This window comes from Nomascus leucogenys, chromosome 5, assembly GCF_006542625.1.
Source record: "Nomascus leucogenys isolate Asia chromosome 5, Asia_NLE_v1, whole genome shotgun sequence".
NCBI classification, from domain to species: domain Eukaryota; kingdom Metazoa; phylum Chordata; class Mammalia; order Primates; family Hylobatidae; genus Nomascus; species Nomascus leucogenys.
In genome coordinates this window covers 87,536,240-87,561,968 of record NC_044385.1, presented here as the reverse complement: position 1 = coordinate 87,561,968, position 25,729 = coordinate 87,536,240, and positions in this window count along the sequence as shown.

The following is a 25,729-nucleotide window of genomic DNA, read 5'->3' as shown; positions in this document are numbered from 1 at the left end:
AGCTCAGCATGTACATCACATTCTGGAAATCCATAGGTTTTACAGACTGTGAAGTATAATGGTTAATCTGCGAATTTAATTAATTTCAAGTCAGTTAACAAATTTCTACTGTTTTCCCTTAGAAGATATTTTATGCAATAAACCAAAAAGAATTTTCAAATTCTTTATGTATATGTATGTAACTACCTATGAAAAATGTATCATAGGTAGTTATACAAATGTGTCAGCCTTTAATAGATACTACCCTAATTTTTTTTCAGTATTTACAGTATAACTGTACATTAACAGTAAAGAACTACCATTATCTGAAATTTTCATGATGATTTTAGTCAAAATGTTGTTTATATCATTGAATTATCTGTCGCTATTATAAACTATAAAATCTTTCTATTGGAAAAGAATTATATTTTTTTAAAAAAGAGCCCCTTAACCAAGTGATCAGGATTATACATCAGCACAAATAACTCAGATTCTTTCCTTTGTCATTTTATTGTCTAATTCCAGTTATTCTTTGGTTTCAAATGTAATAATCATATTTAAGAAAGACAATTTTGCCCTACAATGTTAACTTCATCTTTCGTGTATTCTTCCTTGTTATTCTGTATTATTTTTATAAAATAAATGTACCTCCAGTTAAGATGCTATGTGAAGATCACATCACCTCTGCGGGTTTCCAGCCCCAAATGCGTAACCTCAGTATAATTACGAGAAAACATTCGAAAAACACAAATTGATGGACTTCTGAAAAAAATATCTGACCAGTTTTCTTCAAAAGTGTAAGTTGTGAAAAATGAGAAAAAATGGAAAAATGGTCACAGATTGGAAGAGACTGAAACATGAGAACTAAATGCAGCACAGTATCATGAGTTTGATACCAGAAAAGAAAAAGAATTTTGGTAAAATTGGTGAACTCTAATGTATAGTGTAATTTACTTAGTGTTAATTTCCTAGTTCTAATAAAGGTACCATGATTATATAAGGTATTAACACTAAGTGATGCTAGGTGAAAGGTATATGGAATCTCTTTGTACTCTCTATGCAACTCTTCTGTAAATATAAAAGTATTTCAAAATTAAAACATTTTTAAAAAGCAAGTCTTTTTCCTCTGAAAAGCTATTATAATATGTAGTTCTTTGAATATGTCAACTATCTATTCTTTTCTGTAAAGCTATTACTAGGAATTGCTTGTAAATGATCAAATTCTAATCCATGTCATGTGTGCTGTTGTCTCAATGTATCACTGTTTATGTCATTTTGGGATGATTATCATTCCTCCTGGGAAAAATGCCAAACTAGTTTCTCCAATATATTTCTGACTAGTCTTGAGTACAATTAGGAAAGTCATAAAAATTCCAGCTTTATTATAGTTAGGATATAATTTTTAAGAATTATTTTATCCAGGAAAGTAACCTTCTGCCACCTAAAGAACATTCACCATCTAAACTGTGGCCAGAATGAGACATGAGTGTATTTTAACACTGAAGGGAAGGCCTGGTGGAATGTGACAGCCTGCTTCATCTCAGTTGTTTGGTGTTTTATCACAATGTACAGCACCCAGCTAGATTAAGAAGTTGGACTTCAGCATATTGAACAAAAACTTTGCTATGAACTTGTTTGCTTGGCTAAACTTGTGAGACAGCCTGAACTCTAAACACTGAAGATAAATACAACATTATCTGGAAAGATATTTTAAGTGTTCAAGTTAGTTAACCCTGATAACCCACATCTTAGAATCTCACTGTAATAGGAACAATAACTTACAATAATAATTTCAAGTTATACTCAAGAAGATAGCCATCAGAATCTTACTGGTAAGTGAAAAATACTGAAATAGCCTATACATCCAAAGAAAGAGAAATAATTCAGTAAATTTTGTATACACATATAAAGAAATAACAAACATTAAAATATACTATTACAGACTATAACTTTATCTTACATTTCTGACATAAAAAGAAGTTATAAATTACTACCTCAACTCTCTGAAATTATAAAATAAGCATTAAAGCAAAATTAAATACAGTGTAAATAAAGAATAGTTTTTTTGCTTTATCTTGACATAAATCTGAGTTCACAGAGAAAATTTGGGTCCCATTGTTATAAAACATTTGAATTCATTTTGAACTCAATTTGAAGAATTTTCATGTTAAGTCTACATATAAAACATTTTATTGTACTGTAATTCTAAATATGCTAAATTTGGGGCATGTACAAAACTTAGAATTTTTTCCTACTTTTTAATGCATAGTCTTTATGTGAAATAATTTACCTATATCATTCAAATATGTTGAAAAACATAAGTATGTTTACTTACTGTTTAGGGAACAAGTAGTTGTTTATATAAAATGAAGCATTGATTTTTCTGGTTTAGGTTTCTTCAGATACAAGCCAACCAAATTTAGTATTAGAACTTTTCTCTTAGAGTTATTTCTTTTTTCTACTTGGGTTCTGGGCAAAGCACGTGTTGTTTAATTTTAATTCGTTCTCAAAAATAAATCATTTTACTTTGTTCTGTGTTATTACCTATAGATAAACCTTACTTTAGATGATTTTATGTGAGAAACCCTGGGTAAGATGAAGATAATTTGTTACCATGGAATCATAGAAGTAAAAATAGCACCTAGTGAGTTGGTGCACTCAGCTATCATCTGAAAGAGAATATTTCAAGCAAAGTAGCATTAGAGTCAGGGATTTCATTTCATTGTTTAAATCCCATTAGTCCAAAGATAGTTGTGCTTCTTAAACTGCAAGGCAGCTAAAAATTTAAATAAAATGAAATATAGTACTACTGCTAATATATAAGATATTGCGACCTGAGAAATTTCAGTAATGACATAATTAGGAAAATATCCCTCACACAGCATGTATTTAAAATATTTAGCATACAATAATTTTTTATTGCAATGTTATTTAAATATTTTCATTTAATAATGAAATTGTCCACTAGCTGCAAACTTTTCATTTAGTTTTGCCTAAGAATGATTGATGTATCACATCATTTCATATTTCTCAGGATTGCTAAGTCACTGATGTTTTTAGTGGTTTACTTAAATATACAGCATAAAGAAAATTTCCTAAAAACTTCTAATATATTCTTTCAAAGTAAGATGTCATTAAACATTGAACTATACATTATCATTCATTAGATAGTAAACTAATTAGGACTTATATGTTAATCGTCAATTTACATGTATTAACCAGGATAAGCAGAAAAAAAGTTTTATAAAAAACTATCAAGTAACATTTAATGAGAAAAAATTATTTTTACATCTAAATATTGTAATACTCAAGAATGGAAAAGCCTCTTCCTCATAAAAAAAAGAGAAAAACATTTTCTGAGTGCTTTTATCACATCTTTTCTTTTTAAACTTCCTTAATCTGTGTTTATTATATTTACATTTTGTTTTCAACTTTCAATTGTTCCGCTCATAAACTTCTTTAAATCTTATATTTACCTCTGACCTAGACAATTAAAATTTATTCCGGAGAAATAACTTCTGAGGAATTTGTCAATGGTGTACTTTTAAAAACTAAACATTTTAGATATTTAGAAAAGTGGAAGATTTTCACTTAAGTTAAAAGATTTTAAAATTTCACTTTACCGTTTATTTTACACCTGATCTTGGGAACAATTGCCTGTGATGCTCATTTTATGCTTTTATTCAATAGAACTGCTTAAACAATAGAGGTCATATCAGTTTCTTTTATTTTCAATTTGATACCTTTTTAACATCTAGTATTTAATCTTTTTAAGTATTAGGCAGTGTCTTAAATATTATTGTTCATTTCTTCTATCTCTGTATTATCAAACTGCACTGGAAATTGCATAATATATCGTAAAAATAACCAGTTTTTGTTTTTTGTTTTTTTTTTTACCAAGGTGACTGTGTATAGATCGCTTACTGCCACAGAAACTAGAGGGCCGCTGCATAGTTATCTTTACTGATACACCACATGGAATAAAAATAAACAATACTATATTTTTATAATTGGTGTATTGGTTATTTTTTCAATTAACTATCTGCATGAATTTTTATTAGTGAAAGTGAGACAGATTATTTTAAATAGATTACATTTAAGATGAAGGTCCTAAACCATGGGTAACTAGGGAATTAGGAAGGGTGTTGTTTATTTGTTATGAAATAATTAGTTGCCTTCTACTAGGTTCCCATCAAGTCTATAGACAGCAGTTTTAGTAAATCTATTTGGCTTTTTGTTTCTCTTAAAGACTCATCTAGCAATATCTGATGTTCAAACTCCTGATACTACATTTCTAATGTCTCTTATTTCCTTGGGAGATTGTGGAGAAAACTAGGAAAATTTCCATTTACCAAAGAATATAGACCTGGGTAGTGTGGAGAGTGTGATCAGAGCCAAATAAATGTAGAAAAAAAAGAGATAGAAGAGAGCAGAATAGTAGCAAAGAAAGTAATGATTATGTGGCCTAGAGTATGGGATAATACGTGCTTTCATCTGGACAATCTCTGATGTAAATTACTGTAGTCCATTTATGAAATCGAAGCTATGGGATCACCATAACAGTGAATCAGTTTAATTACCGTATATATGCTAGCACCTTCAATAAGATTTTTCTGTTCATTTGTAAAATAACAATGAATTTATAAGCAGGAAAGAGAAAACTCAATCTGTGCCACCTGGCTGTGTGTCCGACGTACCTAAAATATTTTACAATTATTTTAATATTTAGATTTTTTTTCAATTTAGAAAGAAAAAAGAGTTTAAGAAACTGTATGCGTTTTTATCACTGGCATTGTAACTATATCTCTAATGTGAGTATAATATCTATATTTTCACGGTGTCCCTAAGTGATGTTTTCTGCCACGAGATCACCAGACATTCCCTTCATTCATTTAACATAGTTATGCTATCTACATATTTTGAGATGGAATCTCACTTCTGTTGCCCAGGCTGGAGTGCAGTGGCACGATCTCGGCTCACTGCAAACTCTGCCTCCTAGGTTCAAGCGATTCTCCTGCCTCAACCTCCTGATTAGCTGGGATAACAAGTGCCCACCACCACTCCTAGCTAATTTTTGTATTTTTAGAAGAGACAGGTTTCACCACGTTGGCCTGGCTAGTATTGAACTCCTGACCTCAGATGATCTGCCCACCTTGGCTTCCGAAAGTGCTGGGATTACAGGTGTGAGCCACCATGCCCAGCAAATTATGCTAATTTTAAAAGTTGACTTAATTACCAATCTATAGAACTAGACAACTGTTTGTGTTAATGTATGATTACTCCAAATCTCATTAAAGCTATCTTACTCTACAGGCAATTATGGATCTGCAATACCCTTTTATCTTTGTGGGTAGAATCTATTTCCTCCCTTGACTGTCTCCAGGCTCTAATTGAATAGTTCCTTTTTAACTTGTTTGAAAGGTAGTGCATTGATGGTATTTAGTTTTATTATTCAATTCCCTGAGGGTTAATAGAGGGAACTGGGACAACACAGCTATAACCTGATAATATTTTGGTGTGTAAATGTATTTAGGCACCCAGTGCCTTATCTATTATGTGAATGTCAATTTCTTCCTGCTTCTTGGTGAGTTACTCACTTAGATGAGAAGTAAGGTTAAAGATAAATTTGTCAACGCATAGGCCTTTTTCTTCTTCTTCCTCCCCTCCTCACCCCCCGGCCAACCCTTATTTTTCTTCACCTGTACTCTGGAGCTGCCAAATATACTTGCCTCCAGGACTCATCTCTCCCAGTGAAGAGGATAAGTCAGACAAAAAAATAAAAAGAAAGAGGGGGGCTCTTCTTCCTACTCCCACACTCATAAATTTCTCTTCCAACCTCCTGATAGTCCCTGTGTGTGAATAACCTGAGGACTAAGCTCTGATTTTTTATCTTACCCAAATTCCTACCTAAGGGGTCTAGGGAGCCATGCCCTACAAACCATAAATTCTCATCAAATGGGTTTTATTTGACCCTATATATTGTGACTTAATTTTCAATCTGACTCTGGCATAACATTATGAGACAAGAAAAAAATATTTAACCCCAAAATATACTTCCTTGCCATACCTTGAAATTGCCCTGCAAAGTCTCTTGGGGGGAAAAAAATCCACATTCTATAGAGAATCCCTTTCCCCCTTTGTCTTCCTTCCTTTCTTTCCAGATCCAGGAGCTAATCAACTAAGAGCCAGGCACCTTTTTAAGTTCAATAAGAAACATTGGGGGGGGGCCGTGTCCAGATTGGGGGGGGGGGGGGGTAGGAGATCGAACGGTGACCGTCTAAAAAAAAAAATAGCGGGGGGGGGGGGTGTAGTAGGGGGGGAGAGGGGGGGGGGGGAGGGGGCTGAGATGCGCACTGCATAGTGGCGACAGAGCAGACTCGTTCAAAAAAAAAAAAAAAAAAAAAAAAAGAAACAATTTACAACCTGTTCTCTCTGAAGTCTGCTATCTGAGAGCTTCTTCTGCACAATAAAACTTGGTCTCCGCAATCCTTTATCTTTAACCTGAACATTACTTTCTATCAATCCCAGGTCTTTAGACAAACTCACCAATTGTCAACCAGAAAATGTTTAAATTTACCTATAGCCTGGAAGTCTTTGAGTTGTCCCTCCTTTCTTAACCAAACCAATGTACTGCTTAAATGCATTTGATTGATGTCTCATAATTCCCTAAAACAGATAAAACAAAGCTGTACCCTGACCACCTTGGGCACATGTTCTCAGGACCTCCTGAGGGCTATGTCACGGTCCATGGCCACTCATATTTTGCTCAGAATAAATCTTGTAAAATATTTTGCAGAGTTTGACTCTTTTTGTCAACAAACCCCATTAAAGTTGTATAAAGTCTTTAAAAATATTATCCACCTGTTTATCAAAGGTTACGCTACTGAGAGACAGGACTAGCTGGATTTCCTAGGCCGACTAAGAATTCCTAAGCCTAGCTGGGGAAGGTGACTGTACCCACCTTTAAACACGGGGCTTGTAACTCAGCTCGCACCCAACCTATCAGGTAGTAAAGAAAGCTCGGCCGGGCGCGGTGGCTCACGTTTGTAATCCCAGCACTTTGGGAGGCCGAGGTGGGCGGATCACGAGGTCAGGAGATCGAGACCATGGTGAAACCCCGTCTCTACTAAAAATACAAAAAATTAGCCGGGTGTGGTGGTGGGCGCCTGTAGTCCCAGCTACTCCGAGAGGCTGAGACAGGAGAATGGCGTGAACCCAGGAGGCGGAGCTTGCAGTGAGCCGAGATCGCGCCACTGCACTCCAGCCTGGGTGACAGAGCGAGACTCCATCTCAAAAAAAAAAAAAAAAAAAAAAAAAAAGAAAGCTCACTAAAATACCAGTTAGGCTAAAAGCAGGGGGTAAAGAAATAATCAAATCATCTACCGCCTGAGAGCACAGGGGGATGGACAATGATCGGGATATAAACCCAGGTATTCGATCTGGTAGCAGTAACCCCCTTTGGGTCCCCTCCCATTGTATGGGAGCTCTGTTTTCACTCTATTAAATCATCTTGAAACTGCACACTCTTCTGGTCCGTGTTTGTTCAGACTCGTTCTGGCTCGAGCTGAGCTTTCACTTGCCGTCCCCCACTGCTGACCGCGGCCCTCGCAGACTTACCGCTGACTTCCACCCCACCAGATCCAGCAGGGTGTCCGCGACGCTTCTGATCCAGGAGGCGCCCATTGCCACTGCCGAAGAGCTAGAGGCTCACCATTGTTCCTGCGCGGCTAGAGGCTTGCCATTGTTCCTGCACGGCTAAGTGGCCGGGTTCATCCGAATCGAGCTGAGCACTAGTTGCTGGGTTCCACCGTTCTCTTCCGTGACCCGACACACGGCTTCTAATAGAACTATAACACTCACAGCATGGCCCAAGCTTCCATTCCTTGGAATCTGTGAGGCCAACCTGCCTCCATCTTGGGAGCTCTAAGAAAAAACACCTGCCAGTAACACTATGTTCATAAGTGAAATTTACAGATAACACCTGCCTTTCCTTCTCTCTTCTATTCAGCTGTATTTTATCTTATGACTTTTGTGTAGACCTTGTTAAATGGTAATTAGGTTCTTCTCTAGTTGGAATTTTTTTTTTTTTTTTGAGACGGAGTCTCGCTGCGTCACCCAGGCTGGAGTGCAGTGGCGCCATCTCGGCTCACTACAAGCTCCGCCCCCCAGGGTTCACGCCATTCTCCCGTCTCAGCCTCCAGAGTAACTGGGACTACAGGTGCCAGCCACCACTCCCAGCTAATTTTTTGTATTTTTAGCAGAGATGGGGTTTCACCGTGTTGGCCAGGATGGTCTCGATTTCCTGACCTTGTGATCCGCCCGCCTCAGCCTCCCAAAGTCCTGGGATTACAGGTGTGGGCCACCGTGCCCGGCCTTAAATGATGTTGCCTTTGACAAGTATACATGCACTTCGTCTGCTGTTTCTCTAAGTTTTCTCTAACTTTAAATAAAATTTGATGTATAAAAGTCTATACAAAACTTGAAGTGTAGTAATAAAAAGTCTACACAAATTAAATTAAATTATTGAATTGTTTTGTTTTATTTCACACGTGTCTGTACATACAACTTTGTGAGCACAGATGTAGCCAGCATTATTAAACAAGACACACAGAATGTGCAAAGTAAAATGATTCTATTGACAGAAAACAGTCCCTGCCAGTTTTAAATAATCTAAATTTATTTATTTATATAAATTTTTATTTTTTAGAGACGGGGTCCCACCCTGTCACCCAGGCTGAAATACAGTGGCGTGATCTTAGCTCACTGCAGCCTCAAACTATTGGGCTCAAGCAATCCTCCTGCCTCAGCCTTCTGAGTAGTTAGGACTACAGGCACAAGCCACCACACCAGGCTAATTTTTAAATGTTTCTGAAGAGACAGGGTCTCACTATTTCGCCCAGGCTGTTCCTGAACTCCTTCTGGTCTCAGTGATCCTCTTGACTTGACTTCCCAAAGCTCTGGGATTACAGGTGTTAGTCACTGTGCCTGGTAAAAAAATCCATATTTATCTGTCTAAAAATTGTACATCTCAGTATTACATTACATCTCAGTATTGTTATGGGCAATAAAGATGAAAACGTAGTGTGCAGGAAGTTGTTTATTACATTAAATAAAATAACTTCAAATTTTGTAAAGTTTATGATAAATTACAAATTAGAGAAAGGAACATGCTTTTTAAACTCCAAATGACTTTAAAAAATAGTTGATAGTTCTTTTTTTTTTTTTTTTGAGAAGGAGTCTTGCTCTTTCCTGGAGTGCAGTGACGCGATCTCGGCTCACTGCAGGCTCCACCCCCCGGGGTTCACACCATTCTCCTGCCTCAGCCTACCGCGTTGCTGGGACCACAGGCGCCCGCCACCTCGCCCGGCTAATTTTTTGTATTTTTAGTAGAGACGGGGTTTCACCGTGTTAGCCAGGATGGTCTCGATCTCCTGACCTCGTGATCCGCCTGCCTAGGCCTCCCAAAGTGCTGGGATTACAGGTATGAGCCACCGCGCCCGGCCTTGATAGTTCTTTCATAAGAAATATTATGTCAATTTATCATTTAGGAGGCTTATTTAGAGTGTTAGGGTGGAATGTTAGAGTCCCAGTGTTCTACTTTCCAGAATACTCAGCTTTCATCACGTGAGAAGCCCAGAGCACAAATTACTGAACAGTTTTGAAATTTCCTCATTAGTTGAAAGTATTCATTAAGTGCATTAGATTCTTTCTCTGGTCCATTTTGAAACACTTTTTTAAAAAGTATATTTGGTGTTCACGTACTTAGAAGTAAGTAAATATCCTATTTCTTCTAACTTCGTAAGGAAAGATCACAAAACCATTCTCTTTATTCATTTGACTTAGGCATGCTATTTGAAAAAGCTGATTTCTTTTATATATTAGCATAACCAGTCTGTAGAACTAGACAATTTTATGTACTAATGTAATATCACATAAACCTCATTGAATCTATCTTACAGTGTGTGTGAGCTAATAAAATAAATTTAGCACACACTTTAAAAGACTCAAGAAGCAAATTTGACTTAATTATTTTTGACATATGTACAAGGCAGAAAATTCAGAGCTACCTGATCTCAACATTAAGCAAAACCAGCAAGCTCCAGAAATAAATGTACATCTATGTGGCCAAGTTACACTCAGTATTTTCTCATTTCTAATTTGGTATCCTTTTGACAACCTTTATTCTTAGAGATCTAAGGTCCTCTAGACCATTCTTAAGTAGCTGTTACATATTTTAAAATTGTCAACACATGGAAACGTTCAATTAAAATGTATCTACTTTCTGTGACATTGCCTAAGGGATTTTCTGTTTCAATTATAAAGTTATTGTATGTTCAAAATGTAACTAATTCATGTTAACAACTTAAATAGAAAAGCTATTTTTTATTCCAATTATTACTATGTAGTCATGATAGTAAATGATAACAACAATGACTTCAAAAACATATAACATATTAGTTTTATATGTAGCAAAATAATATATGCTGGACAAATTAAAAACACTTGTACTACTAAGCTCATTCCAGTAAGTGTCACAGAGATCTGTGAATGTGGTCTTCTGGCTGAAATGGTGACAGAAGGCTTTAGAGAGAATTAAGCTATGAATCTGAGTTCTGAAGATTAGATAACTTTCTGAAAACACAGATGGAGAGAAAGACTACTTTCAATAATAATAATAAAAAGACATGATGTAAAAATGTTAAGCATCTCTTGGGGAACAGAATGCAGCAGTGTAGTTTGGAGACAGTAAACATATTTTTTGTAAATGTGTTGTAAGAAAGTGCATGTACCAAGGTAATGTATTGAGAAGTGTCCCCTGAAAGGGAAAGTAGTGGATGGCACACTAAAATTTTTCTTGTTGATGTTTGGTCCTATTTTATTTTCAATTTGATGCCCCCTTAATATTTTAAATTTTATGCAGTGATTTTATTTTATTATTAACTTGACTCAATTGAAACCAGAATTTCAATGACAACAGAACTAGTTGCTTTCAAGTGAGTGATATTTTCCTAATTTTTACTGTTCATTTTATATTTATTTATTGAGACAGAATCTCGCTGTGTCGCCCAGGCTGGAGTGCAATAGGGCAATCTTGGCTCACTGCAACCTCCCCCTCAAGCAATTCTCCTGTCTCAGCTTCCCTTGTAACTGCAATTACAGGCGCCTGCCACCACGCCCAGCCAATTTTTTGTATTTTTAGTAGAGATGGGGTTTTGTCATGTTGTCCAAGCTGGCCTTGAACTCCTGACCTCAGGTGATCCACTTCCCAAAGTGCTGGGATTAAAGGCGTGAGCCACCGCACCTAGCCTGTTCCTTTTAAAGTGACTTTTTTTATTGAAATACATTTCAAATATGGATATCAAATATGGATATCAAAAAATAAATAACTCATGAGTGTAACTAAATGAATGCTTACCTAGTGAGCACATCTGTGTAACCACAGTACAGATGAAGAGGTGGAACATTAGTAATACCCAGTATTCTCATTTCTTTTTGGTTAATGTGTCCCCTACAAAGTTTATTGATATACTGACTTCTGTCGTCATATTAGATTATGTTTGTCTATTTATGAACATTATATAAATGGAATCATGCATGTAAATTTACTATTTAGTGTCTGGCTTCTTTAACCTTAACAGGAGGCTGGTAGCATTCTTTCATGTATGCATTATATGTAGCAAAATTTCTTACTTTCTTATTGCCATATAGTATCCCATAGTCTATATTTAGAAAATATCACAATATAATTATTCATTTTACTATTGGATATTTATGTTATCTTACATTTTTGGCTACTATGAATAGTGTAGGAATGAACACTCACTGTTATAAACTGAACTCTTCCTCACCCTTCCTCAAATTTATATGTTAAAGCCCTAACCCTCAATGCCACTGTATTTAAAGGTGGGGCCTTTAGTGAGGTAGTTAAGGTTAAATGAGGTCATTGGGGTGGGTCCCTAGTTAAATAGCATTTGTGGCCTTATAAGAAGAGGAACAGACACCAGATAGATCTCTCTCTCTCTCTCTCTCTCTCTGCAAAAGCAGAGGACAGACTACGTGACGCACAATGAGACAGTGGCTATCTACATGCCAGAAAGAGAAGCCTCACCAAAAACCAGCCATGTATCTTGAACTTAAACTTCTAGCCTCCGCAACTGTGAGACAATAAATGTTTCATTGTTTAAGCCACTCAGTCTGTGGGATTTTGTGATGACAGCACAAGCAAACTAATGCATTGCCATATGTAAATATCACAAAATCCTTGTATTCACTTAAGGTAGAAATTTTGCACATTTTTCTTCACTCTTATTCCTAGGTAATTGAAGTTTTCTCAAACTACTATAAATGCTAACAGTCTTTAAATTTTACTTTTTAATTTTCATTTTCAACATATAAAAATATAATTATATTTTTAATTGTTTCTGTATATAGTTCCTTGACAAATTTATCTTTTAAACTAAAAGAATTTCTCTCTAGATTATCTCAGATTATCTATGTACACATTAAGTCATCTCAAAATGGTCAGTATTTTCTTTTTCTTCAGTTCTTATAATTTATATTTTCTTTTTTTATCATACTAGCTAGGATTTCCAATAATATGACTAATAAAGTTGGTAATAGTAAGCATGCTTGTTTTATTCTTGATCTCACAATGAACCTTTTCAACTTTTCGTTGTTAAATATGATGTATAGTGGAAGTTATTTAGAAATAATCTTTACCAAATTAAGAAAGTAGTTTTCCATTTCTAGCTTACTAACAGGCTTCTTCATATATTTATCAAGTAATAAAATGTATCTCCTGAGTATTGTATATTTTTCTTTTTATTTGTACCAGACGTGATGTTATCAGAGAAGCAGAATCACTAGAAGTGATGTCAAATAAAAGAATTATTATGTGGCTTTGATCTTACATAATTGTGGTAGTTAGGGAGTTTATTAGTTCTGTTGAGTCAGAGTCTGGTACAGCACTGGGAAGCACCTGCATCAGGAATGCAGGCAGTTAGGAAGGAAGATGATCAGAAGGTAGAGAAGACTCGGGAAAAACTGGAGTCCATGAAGACAAGCTAGAACCCACAAAAATTAATTGAAACCAAATTAGTCTCCTGCCATATCTAAGCTTCTAATTTCTATATATGAGTGACCTGTAGGAGAAGATGGTGCCTTTTCAACTGTCCCAATAGTCAAAGGAGCAGGAGAGAGTGACCCAGAAGAAGCTGGAGGACCAGCTACCACATACCAACAACATGAACTAGTTGATAGAAAACAACCTGCATGAGCTGCAAGAGTGTCTAGCCCTGTACGGACTTCCCAGTATAAACACAGCGGCTGTTTCATTTTTCACCTTCCAAATATTGCACAGATTTTTCTCATGACAATCCCAGGCAAACAGTACATGAGAAAGATAATTTGGGGAAACATAATTCCAGCTGAGCTATATTGACATATAACAAACCCAACTTGACATCCACTGTTATCGACAAATAACTTCCAAATAAAAACAGTAGTAAAAACATGCTTCTGCATGGCACGGTATCATTATAGCTAGTGTAACTGAAAATATTTCAATAACTGTCAACCTAGGCCTTACACCTAATGATCTTTCTCCTTAAAGTAGCAGATAGGGTGGAGTGGGAGGAAAGGATGGGAGTATGGAAGGAGAGAACTGCTCGCTGTCAATAAGCAAGGTATTGCATTTAATTTTAGTTTTGAACAGCTAATTGCACTGCTCAATCAGACACACCTGTAATGTTTTTCATCCACCTAGAGTTATATATCCTTGTTGCTAACACCATACATTTCAAACTTGGGAACTTCGTGACTTGCTAACTACAGGCATGTTGGCTTTAGTCCAGGCCCACAGGACTTGCTGCCCTATTGTCATCATAACACACCTCCCTCCTCCTGTCTCAAGGAGAGTGGGCAATCATCAAAGCACCACTGGGGCAGTTTGTTTTAATTCTAACTCTCACTGTTTATTCTCTAAACATTCATTAATAGGTAGGGGAGTGAGGGACCTTTAGCATCCCCTCCCACTCACCATTTGGATGCGATCATTTGCTAACAGTTCTGAATGAGAATTTTTACATTCCCCGCATCATCTCACAAGGACCACATTCTTTCTCTTCCAGAAAACCATGTACTTATCAGCACTTTATCCTCATTGCCGAAACTTTCAATAACTATAAAGAATCTAAAATACGGCTGGGCGCGGTGGCTCATGCCTGTAATACCAGCACTTTGGGCGGCTGAGGTGGGTGGATCACCTGAGGTTGGGAGTTCAAGATCAGCCTGGCCAACATGGAGAAACTCCGTCTCTACTAAAAATACAAAAATTAGTCAGTTGTGGTTGCGTGCACCTGTAATCCCAGCCACTCAGGAGGCTGAGGCAGGAGAATCACTTGAACCCGGGAGGCAGAGGTTGTGATGAGCCAAGATCACGCCATTGCACTCCAGCCTGGGCAACAAGAGCAAAACTGCCTCAAAAAAAAAAAAAAAAAAAAAAATCTAAAGTATTATTCTACTTGCTAACTACCAAGTTGTTATTCCACTATTTAGTGGATGCTAGAGAGATACATGAAATGACTAGACCAGGATGAAGAGTTATTACTCACAAAGATAACAGAAGCCAGAGTATCAGTTTCTGTATGTTGTTACTCGAGCCCCAACTATCACAGAGTAATTCAAAGGGGGCTACATTATGCCTGTACATGTTACAGGTTGTATTATAGTTGAGAAATCCTATGTTTGGAAAACCTAAATCTTTTATAATGATCAGTAAGTCTGCCTGCTCTTTGCTCTGGAGAAAGACATTATCTCTCCTATTTTGGATTGCAGTTAGGCCTTTAATTTTCTCCATAGGGAGACAACATATCTTCCAAGGCTGTTTGCTACACAAACATTCTTTAAAAGATCGAGTGGAACAAAACCTGTTATTGTCTTTGTTTAGAGACCATGTAGAAACATGAAAGAGCCATGGAGATTTAGCCCTCAATAGTCAACTGAACTGCACTGAGATCGGCCAGCTAGATTATGTAACCTACTCATGACTTTAGGACCTCCGGAAGCCCAACCTTGTCTGTATCACTTCCATTTGATGAGGGAATATTGCTGAGCACATCCACCTTTAAAGTTTGGAAGGTCATAGAACACCTGACTCATTATGGGAAGCTCAGGTTGTATGGTAATCGCATGCTGTATGGTCAAGTGTGCTGTCTTTCCTAGGCCCATATAGAAAGCCAGAAGCTGGTTTAGGCACCACTTTACTATAAATTTCTAAGAACAAATGCAAGGCTTTAAGCAGCATACTTGTTCTGCCAAAGACAATTCATGAAAAATGGAATATTCTGGGCTATGTGGCTAAGTGGCAGAAAGTTTTGGTGGAACATAGTATCTTTTGCAGAGATTTTTATTGTTGGGTGTCCTGTTCAAAACCAGCAACTTTGAAAGTAACTTGATAAATGGGTCACTAAAATGGGGTATATGGAGCTACCAATATGCAAAACTGTCCAGAAGCATTGTGTCTTGTTTTCTAGTGGTAGGAGTTGCCAGATGCAAAAACTTATCTTTCCACACTGAAAGATATATCTTCACGTCCTGGACAATGGGACGCTAAAATATTTTGCCTAGGTAACAATCTCCTAAACTTCTGTGGGATTTATTTCCCATTCTCTGGAGTACATGAGTCTTACAAAGGATTTTAGAATATATGCTACTTTCTGCTCACCATATCAAGAGAACATGTTATCATCAAACCAATGGAGCAGCATGATGTCCTTTAGGATAGAGAAACAAGGTTGGAAAGTTAAAATAGTCCTGAGGGGTCAGAGAAGTGGTATTGTTGGCCCTGGCAGCTTAAACAAAATGGGTTCTGATGATCTTTATTTTTATTTTTAATTTAAGTTATTTATTTATTTTTTAGACGGATTCTCGTTCTGTCACCCAGGCTGTAGCTATCTCTGCTCACTGCAACCTCTGCCTCCCGGGTTCAAGCAATTCTCCTGTCTCAGCCTCCTGAGTAGCTGGAACTACAGGCACACGCCACCACGCCCAGATAATTTTTGTATTTTTAGTAGAGATGGGGTTTCACCATATTGGTCAGGCTGGTCTCGAACTCCTGACCTCAGGTGATCCACCCGCCTCAGCCTCCCAACAGATAATCTTTAAGTAGTAAATATTGAGAAAAAAATATATCTATTATCCGGATAAATAGTCGCATACCAGGTCCCAGTGGATGTGTTTATTTGTTCTGGCAATGAAATCACAGCTGAAAAAGCTATTATAATTAGAATAAAGACCCAATTAAGTTTACAATAAGGCACTGCTAATGTCTAAAATCCATCCGTTTTCTGCATACACCAAATTATAAGTTGAAAGGCTATGTAGTAGTATTCATCACCCCTGCATCTTTCGAGTTTCTAATGGTGGCACTAATCCCTGCAATCCCTCCAGTAATGCACTATGTGCTATCTATTTTATTAAACATTATTGTACTTGAGAGGCGGTTTTGGTGATTCTATTTGGCTCACTCCAACACCATGTTTCCCACTTTATAGGTCAGGGAGTCCGTGTGGCCATTCTGCACGTTACTGAATAAGTCTATTTCTGTCAACATTCTGTACTGAGGATCTACTCACAGAGAGAATTCACAGTCCATTGGGTACACTGTGAGAATGGCTCAAGCCAAAACTTCATTTATATCATAACCTGTAAAAGCCCCTAGTATGACTATGGACCTCAGCTGTGTTTGGGGTCTCCAGGAATTATTGGTTCAAATTAATAAATCCAGTAATACCCCAAAATGCTGATCATTTTTTTTTCTCAAATGCTTAGTCACCTTGGTAAATAAATGGTCGTATAACCCTTTGTAGAAGGCTTGGGAGATATACAGAGGAAAGTTTTGGCTGTACAACAGGAGCCTTCCTTAAGGGGCCTGAGTATATCCTTAATCCAAGGTACTCTTGAGCTGTGAACTAGCTCAAGTCTGTAATTGTGGAGCTGTTTTAACTATTGTGGTGATTCAAGTCAGACTTCTGTTCACCAGACCTAGAACATTTCCAGGTGATACAAATCAAACATTTTTGATTTTCAGGTGATACAAATCAAACTTTAAGCATTCCACTGTCTAAATCACTTATTGGGACACATTATTAGCTAGCCGACCTCAAAGACTTCTGAGAGTCAGAATGTTCTGGTCACTGCTTTGTCCCTGCTGTGCAGTATGATATGCAGGCTTACTGTGCTTTCGTTAATTTGTGCCACCTCTTTGAATCCCTACAGCCTGTTTGTAAAGTCTTTTAGCCCTATATTTATTATGCCTTCTTACCTATTTTACGTGTACCTGCCTGTTATGAACCATGAAAAATAAATGTGTATACACCTGTACATGCAAACACACACAATTGTACAGATATGCTGAGGAGCTTGCATTAAAATTATGTGCTGTTATGCCTAGAAGAGTACTTTCCACATGGTATAGTCTCCTTAATATGCTTTAAGTCCCCTCAAAAATAATAGATGACTTTTAAATTTAAATCAATTCCTCCCAAAAGTTATTTGTGATAGAAAACTGGCTCAATATATCTTGAGTATAAAGGAGACAGTTGCCTCCTGTAACTGAACTGTAGAAATGGCAGCAGTACAACTTCATCTTTGGTGTACTGGGAGCTCTATGTTACTCTATAGTCCAGAATTTTGTCTCCATTGTTTATTTTCATTTCTCTCAGTATGTCAGTTTAATTTTCCCAGATTACTTTTCTCAACTTTGGTCATCACTGTGACCATTAGAATATATTAGACTTGGTCGGGTGAGATGGCTCACGCCTGTAATCCCAGCACTTTGGGAGGCCGAGGCGGGTGGATCACGAGGTCAGGAGATTGAAACAAAGTGAAACCCCATCTCTACTATCAATACAAAAAATTAGCCGGGCGTCGTGGCATGTGCCTGTAGTCCCAGCTACTGGGGAGGCTGAATCCAGAAGGTGGAGGTTGCAGTGAGCCAAGATCGCACCACTCCACCTCCAGCCTGGGTGAGCAGAGTGAGACTCCGTCTCAAAAAAAAAAAAAAAAAGAATATTTTAGACTCACATATTTGCCCTTTGATCACTAGAGAGCAGAGGATAAACAGGATGAAGTGAACGAGGTAACAAAATTGGTAGCCAATTCCTGGAATACATTATTGGCATAAAATTGAGAGAAATGTTCTCTCAAAAGCGAGATCCACTGTTTAATAGCGAGGAATTATATATAGACAAAGCAACAGAGAGGAGTTATATATAAACAAAGCAATAGACAAGTACTACTAATAAGAAAGAGCTATTATATTCAATTATCTATGAATTTTATATACAACACTGAAAAACATTTTAAGACTGAACAAATAAGGAAATGATTTATGCTCATGGAAACATTACACAACAGGAACTGAATGTTATGCACCGGTGTATAAATATATACAAATATATGAACATGCTTATATATGTATATGTATGCATGCATGTGGATAGATTGATAAATAGATAGTTGTATTTATTTAAATCTTGTAAGAAAAACAATCTTGTGTCAAGAAAATCCATCAAAATACTTTAATAAGGATGTAAAAATGTGTTACCTCAGTTATATTCAATTAACTGAGGAAAATCATTTAAATCACTGAGCAAAATAAATGATCCAAATTTGAAATGGTCTCAAAAGCCATCTGTGCTTATTGTACATTACCTGATTAAGTTATCTTCATAACTAAGTTGGGAAATTTCTCTACAGTACTAAAAGGCAGAATAAATAGAATTGTAAACTGATGTTAAGTGTGTGTGTATGCACATAAATATTTACATATATATATGCACACACGGGAAAACATTATTTAAATACTTTATATTTGCAGTATTTTAATAAATAATTGTTAAAGAAATGAGCGTGCACGTTTTAACGTAAATCTGTGGGTCTATACTATACGTTGACAACGTAACAAAGTATGCTGCCTATTAAAACTTGTGTTGAGTGTAGCAATGGGTTCCCATTGCCATGCTTCAACTGAGTTGAGAAATGGTCTTTAGACTGTGACCTGACCATGCCACCTATTGATTAAAGAGGTGTTTCACAGAGGCCTTATTCACAAAATAATGGCTATGATATAGAATGTTTGAAGACACTGTCATTTTATGACTAGCTCTGTTTTGGCTACAAATAACCAGTGACAATTCAGTGGAGCATTTTAGATTTTTGCCTCACAAAGATATGATATGATAAGGAATATGTAGTTTAGGAAAATTTCAATTTATTTGAAGTAAAACTATTTCTCTTTTTCTAAATGAAAATAATTTAGACTCTATAGATTATGCCACTTATAGCCATAGAGTATAGGAAGATGGTTGGTCAATTTTGTTGTTTGTACATAGATATTGCTCTTCTCTCTGTGTTCAAACGTGATTATAAAGCACTTCTGTTTTTGTCTTGATCCAGTACAGTCAGAGAGTTGCCTTGTTTGATATTAGTGTTTTATGAAATGGTTTATGTTCAACAGGAGAATATGATGGCATAACCGTTAGAAGCAAACCAGATGCTAATAACCCCAAGGCCAAGCTGATAATGCCAGGCCAACTCCTCTCTGTCAGGGGTTGATTTTCTATGGAAAAGTAGGTCTGCAAAACTTATCTAAAAAATCATGACAGTGGAATGAAAAACTAAAGATGTCAGTTGATTGAGTTCTGAATCTAACACATCAGCTAGATTATCCTGAACTAGTTACCTTTTTGAATTGAGCATGTATCTAATACAAAATGCAAGTATTATTGAATTCTGGAAATACTTCTGAGACCTGCTCAGGTTATAACAACCACTTTAATTATATTACCAAGTGAACATTTTGTCTAAGGCATGTGTAATTTTATATTGTACAATATTATTAGTTAATGGTTTTATTGTGTATTAGTCAAGTCTCCAACTCAATATTTTCAATTTTTCAATGGCAGTTACTGTGCCATATACTTCTTTCTATCCCTATACACCATTAATTTATGGTTAGTATTAGTGTGGATGTTAATAAACATTTAAGTACTTAATTATAGGGTGGAAAATAGAGCTGAATTAAAAGGAAAAATGACTTCTTCAAACTATTATAATTCCCGAGCCCAGTGATTTCAGAAAATCATTTTATTTTAAGCTAGATTCAAAATGCAATTTATGAAATATGTTATTTATATCTCTCTTTTCTTTGAAGGCCTATCCACAATAACTCTCTAAGCTGCTATTGAAGATGGTGACTTTTTAAAATTGCCTTCAACTGTCTCAGAAAATTTAATAATAACAGGGTTACTTAGGCATTCAGCCTTAATAAGCACTTGTGCATTGACCTTCTCTGATTCCTAGGATTGCTGTCTAGCTGTAGTATTTCCTACTGAAGAGTAATTGGATTGTCATATACCCAGATGGAGCTACCTCCTAGAAGCTTGCTAAGTATAAGAATAGTTTCAGAAAGTTCTCAAACTTTATTATTCATGAGAAACACCTGGACAGCTTGTAAAATAGTAGTTTTGGGGACCCCACTTTCAGATTTCCTGATTCAGTAAGTTCCAAGGTGGTGTAAACACTACTGGTCTGGGTACTACATCTTGAGAAATATTAATTTGGACATTAACAAATTTATTATGAGAACTACTGATTTAAGTATTGTGGTAGGCAGCATAATGCCCCCCAAAGATATGCACATCCTAATTCCTTGAACTGTTAGTATGCTACAGTAAATGGCAAAAGACATTTTTTTTTTCTGAGGTGATTAAGGATAAGGAGGGGAGGTTAACGTAGGTTAAGAAAGCGGACTAACATTATCAGATTGGTCCTCAGAAGTGGGTAACCTTCTCAGTTGTATCAGAGGGAAGGACATGTGATGAGAAACAACAGTCAGAGAAGTGAAACATCATTGCAAAGCGGAAGAAGGGTGCCATCATCCAAAGAATACAGGTAATCTCTAAAAGTGGGGGAAAAAATAAGTAAACAGATTCTCACATGGGGTCTTTAGGAAGAAACACAGCCATGCCAACACCTTGATTTTAGCCCAGTGAGACTTCTGTTGAATTTCTGACCTACAGGACTGTATGATCACAAATTTGCACATTTTTATTCCACTAGGTTTATGGTAATTTGTTACAGCAAAAGTAGAAAAATAATACAGGTATTCAAAAATTTTATCACTTAGAATTACACATTCTTATCTTTTTTTCCTGCTGCTTCACACACCATAAATCCAAAATTTAGATGGCCATTTTAGCAGCAAAAGCCTTGAACATGATTATCAGAAAACCAGCGTGTGAAATATCTATCCACCACTTACCATCTGTATTACTTTAGACAAGTTTATTTCTTTGTTTAATTGACAATTATTTGAGAATCTTTCTATGTAAAATGAACATTCTTTGTGTTAGGATGGAAAAATCAAATCAGATGTAGCTGCTGTCTTTGAGTGGCTTTAATATTGGTGACAGGGTAGGAAATCAAAACACATTAATAGTATGAATTGACCTAAATGCTGATGTGCAGAATTGTGATATAGAAGCCCAGAGGAAGAGTGTTCAACTCAACCTTCCCAGTTCCAATGTTTTATATATAAAAGAAAACAAATTATAGTTGCCACAAGGAAGGTACTATGATCTGAATGTTTGTGTCTCCCCAAAATGCATATGTTGAAATCCAACCCCTAAGATGATAGTACTAGAGCGTGGGGACTTGGGCAGCTGATTAGGTCATGAGAACAGAGCCCTCATCAGTGGGATTAGTATCTTTATAAAGGAGACCCCAGAGAGCTGTCACACCACCTGCACCAGGTAAAGACATAGCAAGAAGACAACCACATGTGAACCAGAAAGCAGGCCCTCAGCAGATACTTGATCTACTGCCACCTTGATCTTGGAATTCCCAGCTTCCAGAACTGTGAAAAATAAACTTCTGATGCTTATAAGCCACCCAGTCTATAATAGTTTGCTCTAGCAACCCAAAAAGACTAAGACAGAAGGAGACCAATTTTATTGAGGTCTCTCAGTGCTGCTAGGGGTCTGGATGGTTAATTAGGACAATGTGCCAATGTGAAAGTAGCAATTAAGCCTTTATTCACTAACTGCGATGGTATAAATATGACACACAGCCACACACAAATGGAGCGCCAGCTTCCCCCTGCTCCTTTCTTCCCCAAAAGACCCAGCATTAGGTGAGGGTCAGGTGACATGCAGTACAGATGTTTTATATATAAAACATCTCAATGCTGAGGAGCCCTGGACAAAAGACTCTGGATGACTTATGGACCTAGAGGACTAGAAGGAAAAAAAAGCAAGGGCTAGGAGGAGAAAAGTACCATGCCATCTTAGTCAACGCCCCTAAATAAAGAGATCCTTGTAGAGAGGCCTTAAAAGTACCTTAGTAAATCCCTCTCGTTTATCTCCAATTAGCAACCTCCAAATGAGGTGTCTAGACTATTAATGCTGATATATGCATGATATATGTAGGAGCGTGACCAGCCATGGGAGCCTGAGCCCTTGGCTGCAACAGCTTCCAAAGACTGAAATGCACTGGCTGTGCACCAAATTTAGGGTGCAGAGGATAACTTTCTCCCATGAGGTCTGACAGGCATTGTCTACACTATGTGTAGACTGCTTATGGCTGAGCCTTAAAGATCACATGTAGGATTTTGGCATGGGTTGAAATCCTCAAGGTCCTGTATAGACCAGTGCTGTCCAAAAGAAATGTAATGTGAGACACTTATATAATTTTAAACTTTATAGTAGCCATATTGAAAAAAAGTAAAAAGAAACAGATAAAATTAATTTTAATAACATAGTTTATTTGAACCAGTATAGCTGTATTAGTCACGGTTCTCTAGAGGGACAGAACAGGATACATGTATATATAAAGGGGGGTTTATTAAGGAGTGTTGACTCACACAATCACAAGGTGAAGTCCCACAGTAGACCATCTGCAAACTGAGGAGCAAGGAAGCCAGTCCAAGCTGCAAAACCCCAAAATTAGGGAAGCCAAACAGTGCAGCCTTCAGTCTGTGGTTGAAAGTCCAAGAGTCCCAAAGTTGAAGAACCTGGAATTCGATGTTTGAGGCAGGAAGCATCCAGTATGGGAGAAAGATGTAGGCCAGAAGACTAAGCCAGTGTAGTCCCTCCATATTCCTCTGCTGGCTTTTATCCTAATCGTGCTGGCAGCCCATTAGATGGTGCCCACCCAGACTGAGGGTGGGTCTGCCTCTCCCAGTCCACTGACTCAAATGTTAATCTCCTTGGCAACACCCTCACAGACACACCCAGGATCAATACTTTGCATCCTTCAGTCCAATCAAGTTGACACTCAATATTAACCATCACAACAGCCAAAATGTTATTTCAAATTACATCTAAAATTAAGAATTCTTAGTGGGGCCTATTACATTCTTTATTTCCATGCCAAATCTTCTAAATCAAGCAAGTATTACACATTTATAGAACATCTCAGTTGGGACTAGCCACACTTCAAGTGCTCAGTAACCACATGTCACCAATGTCTATTGCATTGTCAGCACAGAATAGAGACATTTCTAAGTGCTTTTTAAAAAGGCACAAAGGTGTAGTCCAGAACTATTCAATATCAGTTTTTAGTTTCAGCTTCTTAATCCTTTATTAGGCATGTGGCCATAAACACATTTCTTAACTTCTTTGAGTTCATTTATTTAAAGTACCTAGTAAAGAGTCTGATATGTATTTGGAAGTCAAAACATATAGGTTTCTTTTACTTCAAATTCCCTAAACTTTATGCAGATTATCTTAATTTATGGGGTCATTATGAAATTTTTAATAAGATAAAAAATATTTGATGTCAGAAAATTAATATAGCAATGGTCACGCTTGTAATCCAAGCACTTTGGGAGGCCGAGGCTGGCGGATCACAAGGTCAGGAGATCGAGACCATGGTGAAACCCCGTCTCTACTAAAAATACAAAAAAAATTAGCCGGGTGCGGTGGCGGGCGCCTGTAGTCCCAGCTACTCGGAGAGGCTGAAGCAGGAGAATGGCGTGAACCCGGGAGGCGGAGCTTGCAGTGAGCCGAGATTGCGCCACTGCACTCCAGCCTGGGCAACAGAGAGAGACTCCATCTCAAAAAAAAAAAAATATATATATATATATAGCCGATCTAAAACTGTTGTATTCAGAGGAGCCTGCTTGTGAGATCAGCCTTTGGCTGACTTCTGGGAACTTAGCCTTTCATCTGCTCCCTAACTGATCAACAGTAAATCACTGTGTGTAGACTGTACCAATAATGAGATTCATGGTAAATAACTGTTTTCCTTCTTAGAATTTGTAATTTTGAACATCCTGACAGAGAGTGCTTGTGTGACCAGCCTAAGAAAATCTCAGGTGCTGAGTCTCTACTGGGTTCCCTAGGAAGAGCCATTGCACACATTTTATTGCATTTTTGATTGTCAAAGAAAGGATCATGCTCAATTTGCCCCACTGAGGGAAGAAGAAAGCATAATGAAACCTGTGTATGGATTTCCACAGACACTGCCTGTCCCATGTCTTTTTCCCTGCTAATCCTGTCATAAATTCCTTCTCTGTAATAAGCCTCAGCTGCAAGTCCATCTGGTGAATCACTCAACCTGAGGGTGGTCTTGGGGAACATTTGAAACATGGGGCATTTTAAACTTCAATAAAGTATGTGACTAGAAGTCTCTCTAATAAAAATATTTCCACTTAATTAAATTATGGTTTGAAGAACAGGCAAAATTAAATAAATGAAATACAGTCTCTATGTAGACAAATTCAGAAAATGGGGTTGAAGAAGGGCTTCTGGCCAAATTGCCAGGAGCTTTGAGAGCTTGTACAGTGGAACCCCCAACAGACACATTGATTTGGTGCAAAAGTATTTAGGTCCACAGCTGAGAATGAAATCGAATGTCTTCTTCAAAACTCTGATATTAGTTTCATGAAGGTGTATTAAAACAGCTGAGCTTAGGTCATTACAATAAATTTACATTTAAAAGTCTCATAAAAAGTAGCAAATGGCACTGTTTCAGATATAGATAACAGCCTTCAACAAATTGACCCTTGCCATGGTGGGCATTTGTTGACGAAAAATGCCTACAACTAGAACTATGTACATCCTAGTATTCCTTGTATCCAAGTAGGATTACACAATGAATTATTATTAAAATATGAATGGAAATGATGTGTCATTTCTAGGTTGGACTTTTTTTTTTTTTAAAGCAGATGTCCTTCACTACTGCCCCCTGCCCTGTTAGCTGGGTAGAAGCAGAAGAATCCAAGACTGTAGAGGATGATAAAACAAACCAAATGAAGATCTCATGCTTTGATTCATGTAATAGGACTACAAGCTGGCCAGGAACAGCTATATGGACTATACACAAATAAAAACAACTTGAAACTAAAATTAGGATTAATAAGACAAAAAAAAAAAAATATAGACAAATAACACACTTAAAACTTTACCCATTTACTTCAACATTCAAATACACCTTGACAAACTTTTAGCTCTAGAATGGCCTGTTATTTCTGGACACACTACTGCATTAACAAGACAAAAATATGGACACCCTTTATGGGGAACATTTTTCACAAAAGGGTGAAATGATGTCCATGTAGTTCAATCCCAGATCAGAGGTGCTTTTAAAGAATCCCAAGTAAAAAGGAGATATCCATTTTTTTTGAGATGGAGTCTCACCATGTTGCCCATGTAGGAGTGCAGTGGTGCTGTCTCGGCTCACTGCA